The sequence below is a fragment of the Chiloscyllium plagiosum genome, unplaced genomic scaffold (assembly GCF_037043375.1).
Source record: "Chiloscyllium plagiosum isolate Xiang-an unplaced genomic scaffold, Cpla_swu_hap1 HiC_scaffold_18, whole genome shotgun sequence".
In the NCBI taxonomy this organism is placed as follows: Eukaryota; Metazoa; Chordata; class Chondrichthyes; order Orectolobiformes; family Hemiscylliidae; genus Chiloscyllium; species Chiloscyllium plagiosum.
Window position 1 is genome coordinate 98,820,990 of NW_028270156.1, and position 14,449 is coordinate 98,835,438.

The 14,449-nt window shown below is 47.0% G+C and overlaps 1 long non-coding RNA gene across 3 annotated transcripts in view; it reads right to left on the reverse strand.

Annotated features, from left to right (window-relative positions):
* The window catches only part of LOC148147107 (uncharacterized), a 64,851-nt gene that overhangs the window by 18,687 nt on the left and 31,715 nt on the right, over positions 1-14,449 (reverse strand). Inside the window, exons 6-7 of one of the 3 annotated variants that reach the window (XR_015760244.1) lie at positions 10,217-10,324; positions 1,297-2,684 (exon numbers count right to left, since the gene is read on the reverse strand). This is a non-coding gene — a long non-coding RNA (uncharacterized LOC148147107). Of the gene's footprint in view, positions 1-1,296; positions 2,685-10,216; positions 10,325-14,449 lie in introns of those variants that run through there. The other 2 variants (XR_015760245.1, XR_015760243.1) reach the window with 2 other exon arrangements.

A 14,449-nucleotide genomic window follows, 5' to 3' on the forward strand; every position in this document is an offset into this window, starting at 1 on the left:
AAAATCATCCTAATTTACTTTCAGAAACAAGTGAGAGAAAGCCACATTATTGCATTAGTCCAAATTTAGAATTTCAGGAGAACTAAAGGGAGAGCTGGTGTTGGGAGCTGTAGTAATGAAGGAGATAAACTTGTTTTACAGAGAGAGAGTTCACAGATGGGAAACTCAGCTTTAACATCACATTTAACGCACCCAGTTTCGCAGGTCCCGAACATTATACATAATATGGAAGGGGAAAGCAGCATTCCCAGCCCAGAGAAACCATTCGTGTTGTGTATGTGGTTGAGGATTTAACTGGTCATGTGATCTGGGAAGACACCATTATGACGGGACCAGGGTGAGGTTGTGGGGACTGTGGGAAGGAATTCACTTACCCCTCCCAGTGGGACACTCACTGACACAGTCACACTGGGAAGAGGCTGGTCACCTGCCCCATGTATGGGAAGGGATTTACTCACTCTTGCAATCTGCTGAGGCACCAGAGAGGGCACAGAGGATTTAGACTCTTCACCTGCTCCATGTGTTAGAAAGGATTCATTCAAATCTCTCTCCTGCAGAGACATCAGTGCGTTCCCACCGGGGAGAGGCCATTCACCTGCTCCACGTGTGGGAAAGGATTCAGCCAGTCTTCTGATCTGCTGAGACCCCAGTGAGCCCAATCTGGGGAAAGACCATTCAGATGCTCAGTGTGTGAAAAGGGTTTCAGTGATTCATCCCTCCTGCTGATACACCAGAGGGTTCATACTGGGTAGGAGTTGTTTACCTCTCAGTGTGACAAGGGATTTGCTGCATCTTCAACATGACTGAGAGACCAGTGAGTGCACACAGGGAAGTGGTCATCCCTCTGCTCCGTGTGGGGTAGAGTTCACACATCACTGCAGGACTCTGATTCTGCAGTTACTCTTAATCAGAGTCAGGACCGGACCTTGTATATGATGACACTGTTGGAATATTGATGTTGTTGTTGGTGTTAGCCACATTAACTGGGCTGGAGTTGACTGAATTTATAATCCCATTTCTGAACCTCAGGATGTCTCTCTGAGCACAAGGCTACACAAACAGCAATGTGACAATGAGCAGGAATTATCTGTTTTGATTTATATTGGGATTGAAGCAACTCGGCTTCAAAGCACCAGGTACAAGGTCAGAGGCCAGCCTTGGTCAACGGCCTGTGTGGAGTTTCCACATTCTGCCCACGATAGTGTGGGTCCTCTGTTTCCTCCCACAGTCAAAAGATGTGCAGGTTAGGTGGATCAGTCGTGCTACATTGCCCATGGTGTCCAGAAATGTGTAGACTAGGTGGATCAGCCATGCGAAATGCAGTATTACAGGGATTTGATGGGCCAATGCTCTCCTTCCACACTGTAGGGATTTTATTCTATGATTGAGGATAAACGCTACACAGCAGGGTGTCCCTGGAGAAGGAGCATGTGGTGTGTATCAATGCTCTCAATGCCTTTAGACAGAGGTGGGCACCGCACGGGATACGTGCTTTATCTCTGTCGCTGCCCCCTCCCTACAACTCTACCTTGATTTAGTCCCTTCTCACTTTGTCACTTGTAATGGTTTGCTTTGCCTGTAAGGGGTCTTGTTTGGAAATATTAAATTGGTTACACGGGTAGCTTACTGCTGGTAACAAAAAGCAAAATGGCGTAATGATGATGTTGATGGTGGGAAGGTTGCACAGCTGTGTGAGATAATTTCTGGGTCGGAGAAATGGGGGGGGGGGGGGGGGGGCGAAAAAGAACGCTTCACAGCTCACAGAACAAGAACTGAAAAGCAGTTAAATCAAACCAAAGGTTCAGTCAGGGAGGGAATATTTCCCTGGAGTTTGAGTAACTGGGAAGTGATGGTTTCCGGGAATAGACAGGATTTTGTTTTACAGGGCGTTTGAAATTTCAAAAACTGTTATATTCAGATCGTTTCGATTCTTTTACTTTTATTCTGGGATAAACCTGAATACAAGGTTTGCAAATTTATTTTTTTTTAAATGTAAAAGACAAATATTAAATAAAATCCATCAAACCTTCCCTCACTGAAAACTGATGCAATCTCCTGGAGAATCCCTGCCCTGCCTACTTCTTCCTACTTGGGCTCCATGGCTATATACATACCTGGGAGATAGCAGGAAGCAGCTATTCGGCTTTTCAATCCTGCTCCACCAACCAATGGGAACCAGCTGACCATCCAGCTCAGTCACCTGTTCCTGCTGTGTTCCAATCCCCTTAGATATAGTTCTTCGAGGTAAATTCGGCGAAGTCCTCCTTTGGTTTCACTGCCTTTTGTTTCAGTGGCGTTGCGGTGTTACTGTGTGGGTGTAGACAGGGGTAATGTGATGGTGCTGCCTCCTGGAGGATGCACTCAGCATCCCTCATCATCCTGCAGTAACATCAACCGCGTTTCAGCAACTAGAGATAGAAACCATTTCCAGGATATGGGCATCACTGGCTCAGCCAGCATTTAAACCCCATCTCTAGTTACCCGTGTGAAGATGGTAGTGAGCTGCTGTCTTGAACCATTCACAGTCCATTTGGTGCAGAGAGACCCACAATACTGGGAGGGAGAGTGTTCAGGATTTTGGCCGAGTGAGTCTCTATCTTTGGTTCTTCAAATGCTGGTTAACTTAATCACGATCTGCACATGATTTTGAGATTTCAGTCTGCAAATCTTCACCATTTAGCACCCTGTATAAAGGAATATGTACAGATTAGAAATTCAGAACAGACAATTCTAATTTCTCTGGAATATTTTTCCCCTTTCTTCCCCCAAAGCTGTAACCCTCCAGCCCACTTACACTCTCCCACCATTCTGCCTCTGCTACCCCTAATGTACACCCTCCACATTCTCATGGAGTTGCTGATAAACAGATCCATGCCACCACTTCCCGTCCCTGGTTAGACTCTGCACCCTTTCTGGGTTCACTTCCTTTCCCTTCAGTTGCTGCAAGTCAATAATGTAACAGCAGAATGAAACAAAAGGAAACAGAAAGGGAGGTGGCAGATCCTGGACAGAAGAGGAACCTTCAGTCTGAGGGAATGGGTCAGATCCTTCTTCGTTCCCCATAGGTCGATTTCCAGCGTTACAACAAGTTGGGGATGGAACTTGGTTCCACGTGGGTGTGATGGCACATTGACCCCCCCCCCAAACCGATCAATACTATAAGTAGATGCGTCCCTTCTCCAGCCAATCAGTGTGAAATGCTTTCTGCTAGTTACCCAAAACAAATGCTCCAGAACACGCCCATATTCCGTACATGTACAATGCCAGGTTTCCCCACACGTGTGGTCCCTGCCTCAGGGATTGTGGGAGTTGTTGTCCCCATGAAGCCTCTGGAAAGTGAATGAAAATTGTGGGCTAGAGGGTGTTGGATCCCCATTCAGACACACAGGACATGTGGGCTGTCACTGGGTTTTACTGAGACATCTGCTTAGACAACCTGAGTTCTGACGTAAGGAATATACATTCAGCCAATTGGGGGGTGGGGAGGTTAATAAGGGGCAGCAAAGTTTAAGAGAGGTGGCTCAGTGGCTAGCACTGCTGCCTCACAGCGTCAGAGAGCCGGGTTTGATTCTAGCCTTAGGCGACTGTGTGGAGTTTACACATTCTCCCTATGTCTGCGTGGGTTTCCTCTGGGTGCTCCGGTTTCTTTCCACAGTCCAAAGATGTGCAGGTTTGATGGATTGGCCATACTAAATTGCCCACAGGGTCCACGCATGTGCCAGTTAGACAATTAACAACAGGAAAGAAGGGTTACAGGGAATGGATGGGTCTAAATGGGATGCTCACTATAGGGTTGGTGTGGACTCGATGGATGATTACCCTGTTTCTGCACTATAGGGACTCTATTCTATTCTCATGAAGAAGAATGTACTTATCTCAATGCGTTCTGAATCTGTGGAATTCCCTATTCAAAATGCGGTGGATGCCTGGGCAATGAGCAAATTTACTGAAGAGATACAGATGTTTCATTTGCAATGAGTTGAAGGGTGAGAGAGGGCAGGCGGGAAAATCCAGCTGAGAGCGAGGTGAGCTCAGTCATCATTGTATTAAATGGTGGAGCTGGTTCGAAGGGCTGCATTGCCTCTCCTGTGCCCAGTGCTTATCTTCTTACGGTAATAACTGGAAAGCTGAACCCAAAACTCACCACCTTCACAAAATGCAGGATACTCAGGTGGATTAGCGTTCCAAACTTAGATAGTGAGGAAGCGAGTAGGAGATAATGATTTTGCAATTTTACACTGAGGGGAGACAGTGATTTACGGTTTTCGACTGTGTAGGACATTCACAGCGTCCAGAATACTCCGTTGGGAATATCTATCCTATACTTTACTACAAAGCCAAGGTCTTTGACAATGAGTTATCTCAGAGAGCACCTCTGGGCCACCCAGACGAACCAACCCAACCAACCTGTAGCACAGCATTTCAACTCCCCCTCCCACTCCACCGAGGATATGCAGGTCATTGGACTCATCCACCGCCAAACCACAACAACCCGACGGTCGGAGGAGGAGCGTCTTATCTTCCGACTGGGAACCCTCCAACCACAGGGGATGAACTTGGACTTCACCAGTTTCTTCATCCCCCCTCCCCCCACCTTGTCTCAGCCGGATCCCTCCAGCCAGGCACCGCCTTCCCGACCTGCAGTCTTCTTCTTGACCTCTCCGCCTCCATCCTACTCCGACCTATCACCCTCACCTTGACCTCTTTCCACCTATCAAATTTCCAACGCCCCTCCTCCCTACCTTTTATCTTCTCCTGCTGAACACTCTCTGCTCATTCCTGAAGAAGGGCCTGTGCCCGAAACGTCGAATCTCCTGTTCCCTGGATGCTGCCTGACCTGCTGTGCTGTTCCAGCAATAAAGTTTCAACTTTGACAATGAAACCAAAACACCGCCTCACCTCGTAATCTGATAAAAGACCTGAGAAGTCTGGTTGAATTTAGAACACAGATGGAAAGTGGGAAGATTAAATCCAATCCCAAGATCCTGTGCTTAAACAAAGGAGACTACAATAGAATGAGGCAGGAGTTGGCTAATATAGACTGGAAGCAAAGACTTTAGGGTGGGACAGTTGACAGACAGTGGAGGAATATCAAAGCAATTTTTCAAAGTGCTCAGTAAAAACATATATCAGTGAAAAGGAAGGACTGTCGGAAAAGGAGTAATCTGCCATGGGTGGCTAAGGAAATACTGGAGTCTGTCAAATTGAAATAGAAGGCATACAAATTGGTAAAAACCAAGGAGAAACCAGGAGATTAGAAAAACTTCAAAGATCAACAGAAAGCTTGATGGGATTCGGGATAAAATGTAATGAGTAGCTATCTCCAGGGACAGAATAGCAGTTTACACTGCTGGAGGGGAACCTATTGTGTGGGGAACATATGGCCACTGTAATTGTTGGAGCACTTAACTGTTACCATAGAGATAATCCTGATCAAGTTAAAAATCACAGCATACTCCAAAAACTTGTATTTCCAAATAAACCTGTTGGACTATAACCTGGTGTTGTGTGGTTTTTAACTTTGTCCATCCCACCCCAACCCCGGCTCCTCCACATCAGAATCCTGATAGACAGCCCCACTGAAACTGAAGTGCATGTCAGTTACTTGAGGGAGCCAAAGGGGCGTGGGGGGAGGGGTGTGTGGTTTAACCACAAAGTGCTGAACTGAACTAGACTTTTTAACTGCTGTTGCCATGGAGATAATCCTGAGAGATAGTCTCTATTCAAAGTCACAAACCACAAAGGTATACGAATGGGAGTGGCACATCGGACAGGCGGGGAGTTACCTGATGCTGCCTGGAGGTGTTTTGCACGTAAAATATCCAGGTAACTACCATGTCTCATCAATAAAGACTCAAAGAAGACCTCTCAGAGTTCTGTACCTAGTTATTCCTACCCAGCAGGGTTCAGGAATATGAGGACACAGCAGTCAGTCTTCACAGTGGAGGATACGAAGAACATGCCAGGAATTGATAAGGAGACTGAGGAAGGTGAGGACCTAGAAACAACAGTTATCATGAAAGAGTTAGAGCTGGGCAAGCTAATGGAGCTAAAGGTAGACAAGTGGGCGGCACGGTGGCACAGTGGTTAGCACTGCTGCCTCGCAGCGCCAGAGACCCGGGTTCAATTCCCGCCTCAGGCGACTGACTGTGTGGAGTTTTCACGTTCTCCCCGTGTCTGCGTGGGTTTCCTCCGGGTGCTCCGGTTTCCTCCCACACTCCAAAGATGTGCAAGTCAGGTGAATTAGCCATGCTAAATTGCCCGTAGTGTTAGGTAAAGGGGTAAATGTAGGGGTATGGGTGGGTTACGCTTCGGCGGGTCGGTGTGGACTTGTTGGGCCGAAGGGCCTGTTTCCACACTGTAAGTAATCTAAAAAAAAAGTCTCTTTGCCCTGATGGAATACATCCCAAGATACCAACAGAGTTAGGGGGAGAAATAGCAAATGCACTTAGTCATAGAATCCTACAGCAGAGACAGGCACTTTGGCCCAAACTGGCCCATGCCGATCAGAATGCCCATCCATGCTAACCCTATTTCCATGCACTTGACTCATCTGCTTCTGACCCTTTCCTATCCATGTATTTGTCCAAATGCCCTTTAGATGTTGTTAACAGACCTGCCTCAACCACTTCCACTGGCAGTTCATTCCATATACATACCGCCCTCTGTGTAGAACAGTTGCCCCTCAGGTTCCCTTTTAGTCTTTCTCTCTAACCTTAAACTGATACCCTCCAGTCCTTAGTTCCCTGGGAAAAAGACTGAGTGCATTACCACAAAGGTATAAGAATGGGAGTGGCACATCGGACAGGCGGGGGGGTTACCTGATGCTGCCTCTCCTTACCCATGCCTCTCATGATCTTATACACTTCTTTAATATATTCCCCCTCGGTTTCCTCTGCTATAAACCAAAAGGTCCTCGCTTGTCTAACCTCTCCCTGTAACTCAGACCCCTGAGACCTGGCATCATCCTTGTAAATTTCTTCTGTACCTTTTCCAGTTGAATAACTGAAACCTACACTGCATCCATCACATTTCCCGTGTTTCCCCACGGTGCTGGAATCGACGTGACAACGCCAATGGATTACAATCCATGATCGATAATTCACTCCGTTACAACAATCCCATTTTCATAGCTTTTTCCATGATGCAGGAATCCTTTTGTCTTTCTGGTTTCATGGTTAATTGTCCTCATACAAAACCAATCTGGGGCTTAACTGTTCCTGGGAAATGTGCCATGATTTTTTAGACTTTCAAAAACCAAATGAAATTTCTCTCCACAGTCCCCACGCGGACATGGAATTCGCTGTCTCAGTACTGTTTTCCAGCCACACTGACATTTGAAATATTCGTTCACGGGCAGAATGCACACCTTTCCTTCCAGATGAAAAGGCCAATGATATCCAGATCGGCACGGATCAAGTAACTGTCAAAACTGAACATGAAATTCAATGTGAATTTCTCAAATACAAATCCCCCTTTCAGTACTCTACAACAGAGAAAACAAAGTGCTGGAGCTCCTCAGCAGGTCTGGCAGCATCTGAAATGGTGACAGATGCAGGAAACATTGCAGCCTGGAAGAAGTGTTCAGATGATTACACCAGGCACATTCGCTTGATGACCGGTATGGAGAAGATGGGGGCATTGTGTTCAACAGTTTTATACCAGAGACTCTGACCCCATTTTATTCCGTGTTTCTCTGAGATTCCCTCTTTTCAGAAGCAGGCAGGAGTGAAGCAGTGGAGAATGTAAATGATGTGTGACCTTCCTAGTGAGAGGATTCGAGTACCGGAGCAGGGATCCCTTTCTGGAAGGGCCTTGGTGAGACCACACCTGGGGTACTGTGTGTACCTTTGTTCCCCTTTCCCAAGGGAAGCTAGCCTGGTTATTGAGAGAGAGTAAAGGAGGGTCACCAGCCTGAGTCCTGGGATGTGTAGATAGTTAAGGGCTGCAGATGCTGGAAGTCAGAGTTTATACAATGTGGATCTGGGGAAGTGCAGCAGGTCAGGCAGCATCAGAGGGGCAGGAAAGTTGATGTTTTGGTCAGGACAGTTTGTCAGTCCGGATGAATAGTCCTGACCCGAAACATCAACTTTCCATCCCCATTGTATCCATGCTGGTCATCAAGCGCCTATTTATTCTAGTCCCACGTTCTGGCACTCCGTGTAACATCTTGGTGTGATCATCTAAACACTTCTTCAAGGCTGCAATGTTTCCTGCATCTGTCACCATTTCAGATGCTGACAGACTTGCTGAGGATGTCCAGCAATTTATGTTCTTATTGCAGATTTCCACCATTTTGCTGAAGCACATAGAGTCATAGACATGTATACAGCTCCATATTTTGTTGACTCACATTTCTGAGATGTCAGGACTGATGGCTGAAGAGGGACTCAATCCTCGTTTAATCTTCCTTTTCTTTGGCTTTCTGAGTTGCTGACGACATCACTAATATTCTACCTCCCATTCCCTGACCCGAATCTGACCCATCTAAGCCGACACTTTAGTTCCCAACCCCCTGCCAGACTAGTTAAAACCTCACCAATGGAACTGCAAAAGCCCCCATCAGATTTGTCTCAGCTCTGCCCAGGGGTAACCGGTCAGGCTGGTATAGGTCCCACCCAGAAACAGTCCCAGTGCCTGAAGAATCTAAACCTTTCTCTGGTACACCATTTCCCCAGCCACACATCCAGCTGATCTACCCTCTTATTCCTGCTCTCACGAGCACATGGCACTGGGCGTAAGTCTGACATTATTACATTTCAGGAACTACATTTTAATGCATCTCTGCTCTCCCTATATCTAGCTTTCAGGCCCTCATCCCTCTGTTTAGCGATGTTGTTGGTATCTGTGTGTTCCACCACCATGGGCTGTTTAACTTCCAGCTCCAGAAAGTCCTGCAGCCGCTCCATGATATTGCGGATCCTAGCTTTATGGAGGAAACATACCATCCTGGATTCATGTCTGTGGTCACAGCAGTGCCCGCCCTAACCCTGAGCATTGAATCCCGTCACTATAGCCGTGTTTCCTCTCTTTCCTCCCGCTCTTTGCAGCGGAGCTCTCTGTGGTGGTATGACCCTGACTGGTGCTGATTTCCCCCACCCATTCCCGCCCTTACAGAACCCCAAGCGGGATACAGTATCTGTATGAGAAGGGGATGACCACTGGGGACCCCTGCACCCCCTTCCTGAGCCTTTTCCTTGATCTGATGGTCACCCATTCCCTTTCTGCCTGTGTAGCCCTCACCTGCAGTGTGACTAACTCACTAAACATGCTGTCCATAACATTCTCAGATGCTCCACAGTGAGTCCACTCACAGCTCCAGGTCTGAAAAGCAGTTTCCCAGTAACTGCAGATGGACACATTTGTAGCACACATAGACGTCAGGCACATTGGAAGCGTCCCTTATTTCCCACATTGGACAAGAGGACCACACCACGGTCTCTCTCTCTACATTCATCTCGTTACTCCCACTAAGAAAATTTAAATGAGTGAGCAACCTTCCTTCACTTCAAACATGTACATTATAATAAAAAAAATCTTCACTTCAGCAGATATGTCATACTTTAAAAACTTAAATACTCCGCAGGTATCACTGAGAAATTGGCTGTTCCCATTGGGACCACGTGAATTACTGAATGGCCTGAACTAAACTTGAGTTTCAGCTTCACCTTCTCCCAGTCTCACTTCCCTCTGTTTACACCCAACTCCAAAACACACTCATTGAGCCAAGCAGCACTCTCAGTACAGCCTTGTCATTTTCAATGTCTGCTCACACCTACACTGCCCTCAGCCTCCTGTACTGTTCCAGTGCATCTCAATGGGAGCTCAGGAACAGCATCTCATCTTTCAGTTCAGCCCTTTGTAACCCCAGAGTCAACATGGACTTCAGCAGTTTCTGGATGAACAGACAGTTGTCAGAATCTGGAATGTTCCACCTGAAATGGTGCTGGAATTTGAGTCCACAAGGAAATTCAATGAGAAGCTTGCAGGGAATTGGAAGTAGGGAGTTTACAGGTTAACATCATGAAGTGGGTGACTGGGACTAAATCTGGCATTTGGATAAATCTATGCTCTCTCTCAGGCCAATACCTCCTTCCACAGCTGCAGGGCCAAGAATTGAACACACACCCAAAGGGTGATTTGACCATGATCTTGAACATCTTTCTGCTTTTTGCTTGACAAAACTATTGGTGATATTTTCCCAGACTGAACAAACCTTTCTCGTTCCACAGTTAAATGCCAATGATATTCAGATCCTGATGACTCCGCTGACTGTAGAAACTTGTTTTTGAGATCCCAGTCTCAATTATTCTCAATTAATATCCTAGAAAATGAATTCGCAAAACAAAGCTCACAATCAGTGCAAGGTGAATAGTGAAGGCGAACACTTCTCTTGGTATGTGTTTTATGTGTAAACACTCCTCTTGAAATCACCCCGCCCCCCCCAAAAGAGGACATGTGCATGCGCCTTGCTGTACCTTACCCCAAATAAAGGTGGCGGCCATAACCCAGGACCGCTCACTGCCTGAGGCCCACAGCTGTTTTCCCCTTTGCTGCAAATGTGGGACCAAGATTTTCTAAATCAGATTAACGACCTGCACAGAGTGTAACTAAACCCTCCCAGTCTACACTGATACATCTCATCTGGTTTCTGCTGCCACTCTCCCCTTTCCGCCTCCTGCAAACACCAAGGGTCATCACGGGTTCTTCGACCCTTCAGGAGAACCAAAGACAGCTGGGAAAAGTAGAATCCCTATAGCGTGGAAACGGGCTCTTCGGCCCAACAATTCCACACCCACCCTCCGAAGTTCATCTCACCCAGACCCATTCTCCTCCCTTTTACTCTCCATTTCCCCAGACTAATGCACATCCCTGAACACTACGGGAAATTTAGCTGGGCCAATTCACTGAACCTACCCGTCTTTGGACTACAGGAGATAGGGGTTAAAGAGTAAATAATAGGTGGGGACAGAGTGCAAAGAGAGACAGGAACATTTGTAAAGACAAAGGAGTGAATAACGATCTGGTGGGAGGGTGGAAAGCTGTTAGTGGAGGAGACAGGAACCTGGTAGCATCTGAGTGGCAGTGGTGAAAATGGTGACTGATGAGTTACATTGTGGCTGCAAAAAGGTCCCGGAGCTTCAAGTTGCCTGTCACTTTAACACACAAGACTGTTCCGTGTCCAACATCTCTGTCTCATGCTTACTGCAATGTTCCAGTGAAGCTTGATACAAGCTGGCAGAACACTCCAGAACATACCAAATGGTCTCCTATTTCAAGGACTGCAATTTCCCCTCCCATGTGGTCAACAATGCCCTCCAGTGTATCTCCTCCCCTTCCCACACCACTGCCCTTGAACCCCACCCTTCCAACCCCAACAAGGATGGGATCCCCCCACTCCTCACCTTCCACCCAGATACAACACATCATCCTCTGCCATTTCCATCACCTACAATCAGACCCCACCAGAGATATATTTCCCTCCCCTCCCCTTTCAGCATTCCACAGAGACCATTCCCTCTGTGACTTCCTCATTAGGTCCAAGCTCCCCACCAACCCATCCTCCACTCCCAGCACCTTCGCTTGCCACTGCAAGACGTGTAAAACCTGTGCCCACACCTCCCCCTCACCTCCATCCAAGGCACCAAAGGATCCTCCCACATCCAGCAGAGAATTCCCTGCCCACCCAAACACCTCAACTATTGTGTCCTTTGCTCTCAATGTGGACTCCTCTACACTGGGGAGTCAGGACGCCAACTTGTGGAATATTTCAGGCAATATTTCTGGGGCACATGCACCAACCAACCCCACCGCCCTGTGGCCGACCACTTCAGCTACATCCCCTCCGCCGCCACGCTGCCAAGGACATGCAAGTCCTGGGTGTCCTCCACCCCCCAAATCCAAGCCACCCGACGCCTTGAGGAAGAACACCTCATCTTCTACCTTGGAACCTTTCAACCACACGGCATCAAGGTTTCCTCATCTCCTCTCCCCCACCTCATCACAGATTCAACCCTCCAACTCGGCACTGGCCTCCTGAACTGTCCCACCTGTCCATCTTCCTTCCCAATTATCCATTCCACCCTCTCACCACTATCCCATCTACATCTACCTAGTCTCTTCCTAACTCCCTTCCCCCAACCCCAAACACCCCTCCCTATTTATCTCTCAGCCCTCTTCCCCCAACTCCCACATTTCTGATGAAGTGCTTACATGCCCAATATGTCAATTCTCCTGCTGCCTGACCTGCTGTGCTTTTCCAGCCTGACCTGCTGTGCTTTTCCAGCGCCACAAGCTGGAAGAACAACACCTCATCTCCCAGTCGGGGACCCTACAATCCTCTGGCTTCAACATCAAATTCAATAATTTTAGGTCCTGAACTCTCCCACGTCCTAGTGTCTTTGCCCCTTACCCCACACACCAGGCCTTGTTATTACATAGCCTGGCATTACACACTACCTATGGATAGCCACTAACAGTCTCCATAAACAGCTATTCACCCTCCCCCTCAGATTGTTATCCACTCTTTTTGTCCAATTGCTCTTATCTCTCTCTTTGGACTCTATTCCCCACCTATCATTTACTCCTTAACCCCTACCTCCTGCATAAAAACCAACATTTTTTCTCAGTAGCATCAGTTCCTGAGGATGGGTCACCGAATCCAAAATGCGAACCGATTTCACTTCACAGATGCTGCCAGATCTGCTGAGCTTTTCCAGTACTTTCAGTTGTTATGTGTGATTTACAGCATCCACAGTTCTTTCAATTTACCCGGAGTATCTAATTCAGGTCTAGCAGACTGAAACAGTGTTTATCAACCCTCCCAGTCCACACTAACTCCATCTCTCTCCCAGTCTCTGCTGTCTCTCCCACTCCCTTCACACTCACTGAGTCCCCCCTCACAGTGACACTGTGCCTGCAAAGCTGATGGTCATGTGTTGGCCTGCTGGACCCACCCCTCATTTATTCCCATTGGCTGGAAGATCATGCCAACTCTCCTATTGGTCTGAAGCTGTGTCAATCAGCCAGGCCCCATTGTGACCTGAGTGGTGGGATCCTCCCAGGTGCATCAGAGGCTGAGGAGTGACCTCATAGAGGTTTATAAAATCAGGAGGGGCATGGGTAGGATAAATAGACAAGGTCGTTTCCCTGGGGTGGGGGAGTCCAGAATGAGAGGGCATAGGTTTAAGATGAGAGGGGAAGAATTTAAAATGGATCAGAGGGGCAATTTTTTTTCCCACCGAGGTTGGTGCGTGTAATGAATCTTCTGTCGGGAAGTGGAGGATGTTGGTACAATTATACCATTTGGCATCTGGATGGGTATATGAATAGGAAGGGTGTATGTGCCAAGTGTTGGCAAATGGGACTTAGATTAGGTTGGGATATCTGGTCAGTATGGACCAGTTTAACCAAAGGGTGTATTTTCATGCTGTACATCTCTACAGCTCTGCCCTGTGATGAGCTTCATCATTCACAGTGAATGAGGCAGTATCACAGAGCACAGGGGCTGGGAGCTATTCAGCCCATTGGGGCTGTACTCTCTCCCTCTGGAGATGGTACCAGTCAGTTCCAACTCATCTCCCATTTGGACATAGCCTTCCAAATCCTTCCTTAAAAAGTTAAATTTCAAATTTGTTTTGACAATAGCTACTGAATCTGCATTCAGCTGTCTTTCAAACTGTTCCAGATGCTCAGAACTTAGTGAGTAAAATAATCTTCACATTTTTAACCTGCATTATTTGCCAGTTACCTGAAAGTAGTTACTAAAAATTGTGACGTTAAAAATTTCTCACTCTATCTCTCTATAAATGAAATATCCTGGAAACAAATCAACTACTAGTCGAAATCACTGCTTATCCTTCTCAGCTCCAAGGAGAATTGTCTGACCTTCTGCTAACTCTCCATAAAAGAGAAACCCATCTTAATTTTAATTTATTAGTGTCGTAGAGATGTACAACACAGAAACAAACCCTTCAGTCCAAATTGTCCATGCCGACCAGATATCCTAAATTAATCTCGTCCCATATGCCAGCACTTGGCCCATAACCTTCTAAATCTTTCCCAATCACATATCCAATGAGATGCCTTTTAAATGTTGTAACTATACCAGCCTCCACACTTTCTCTGGCAGCTTATTCCATATACGTATCACGTTCAGCTTGAAACTTTGCCCCTAATATCCCTTTTCATTCTTTTCCCTCACGCCTGTGCTTTCTAGTTTTGGACTCACCTAAACAGGAATAAGACCCTAGCTGTTTACCTTATCCATGCCCCTCACGATTTTATCAACCTCTATGGTCACCCCTCAGCACCAGATTCTCCAGTGAAAACAGCCTCAGCCTATTCAGCCTCTCCCTATAGCTCAATCGCTCAACCCTGGAAACATCTTTGCACATCTTTTCTGAATCCTTTCAAGTTTCACAATATCATTCCGATAGTGGGGAGACCA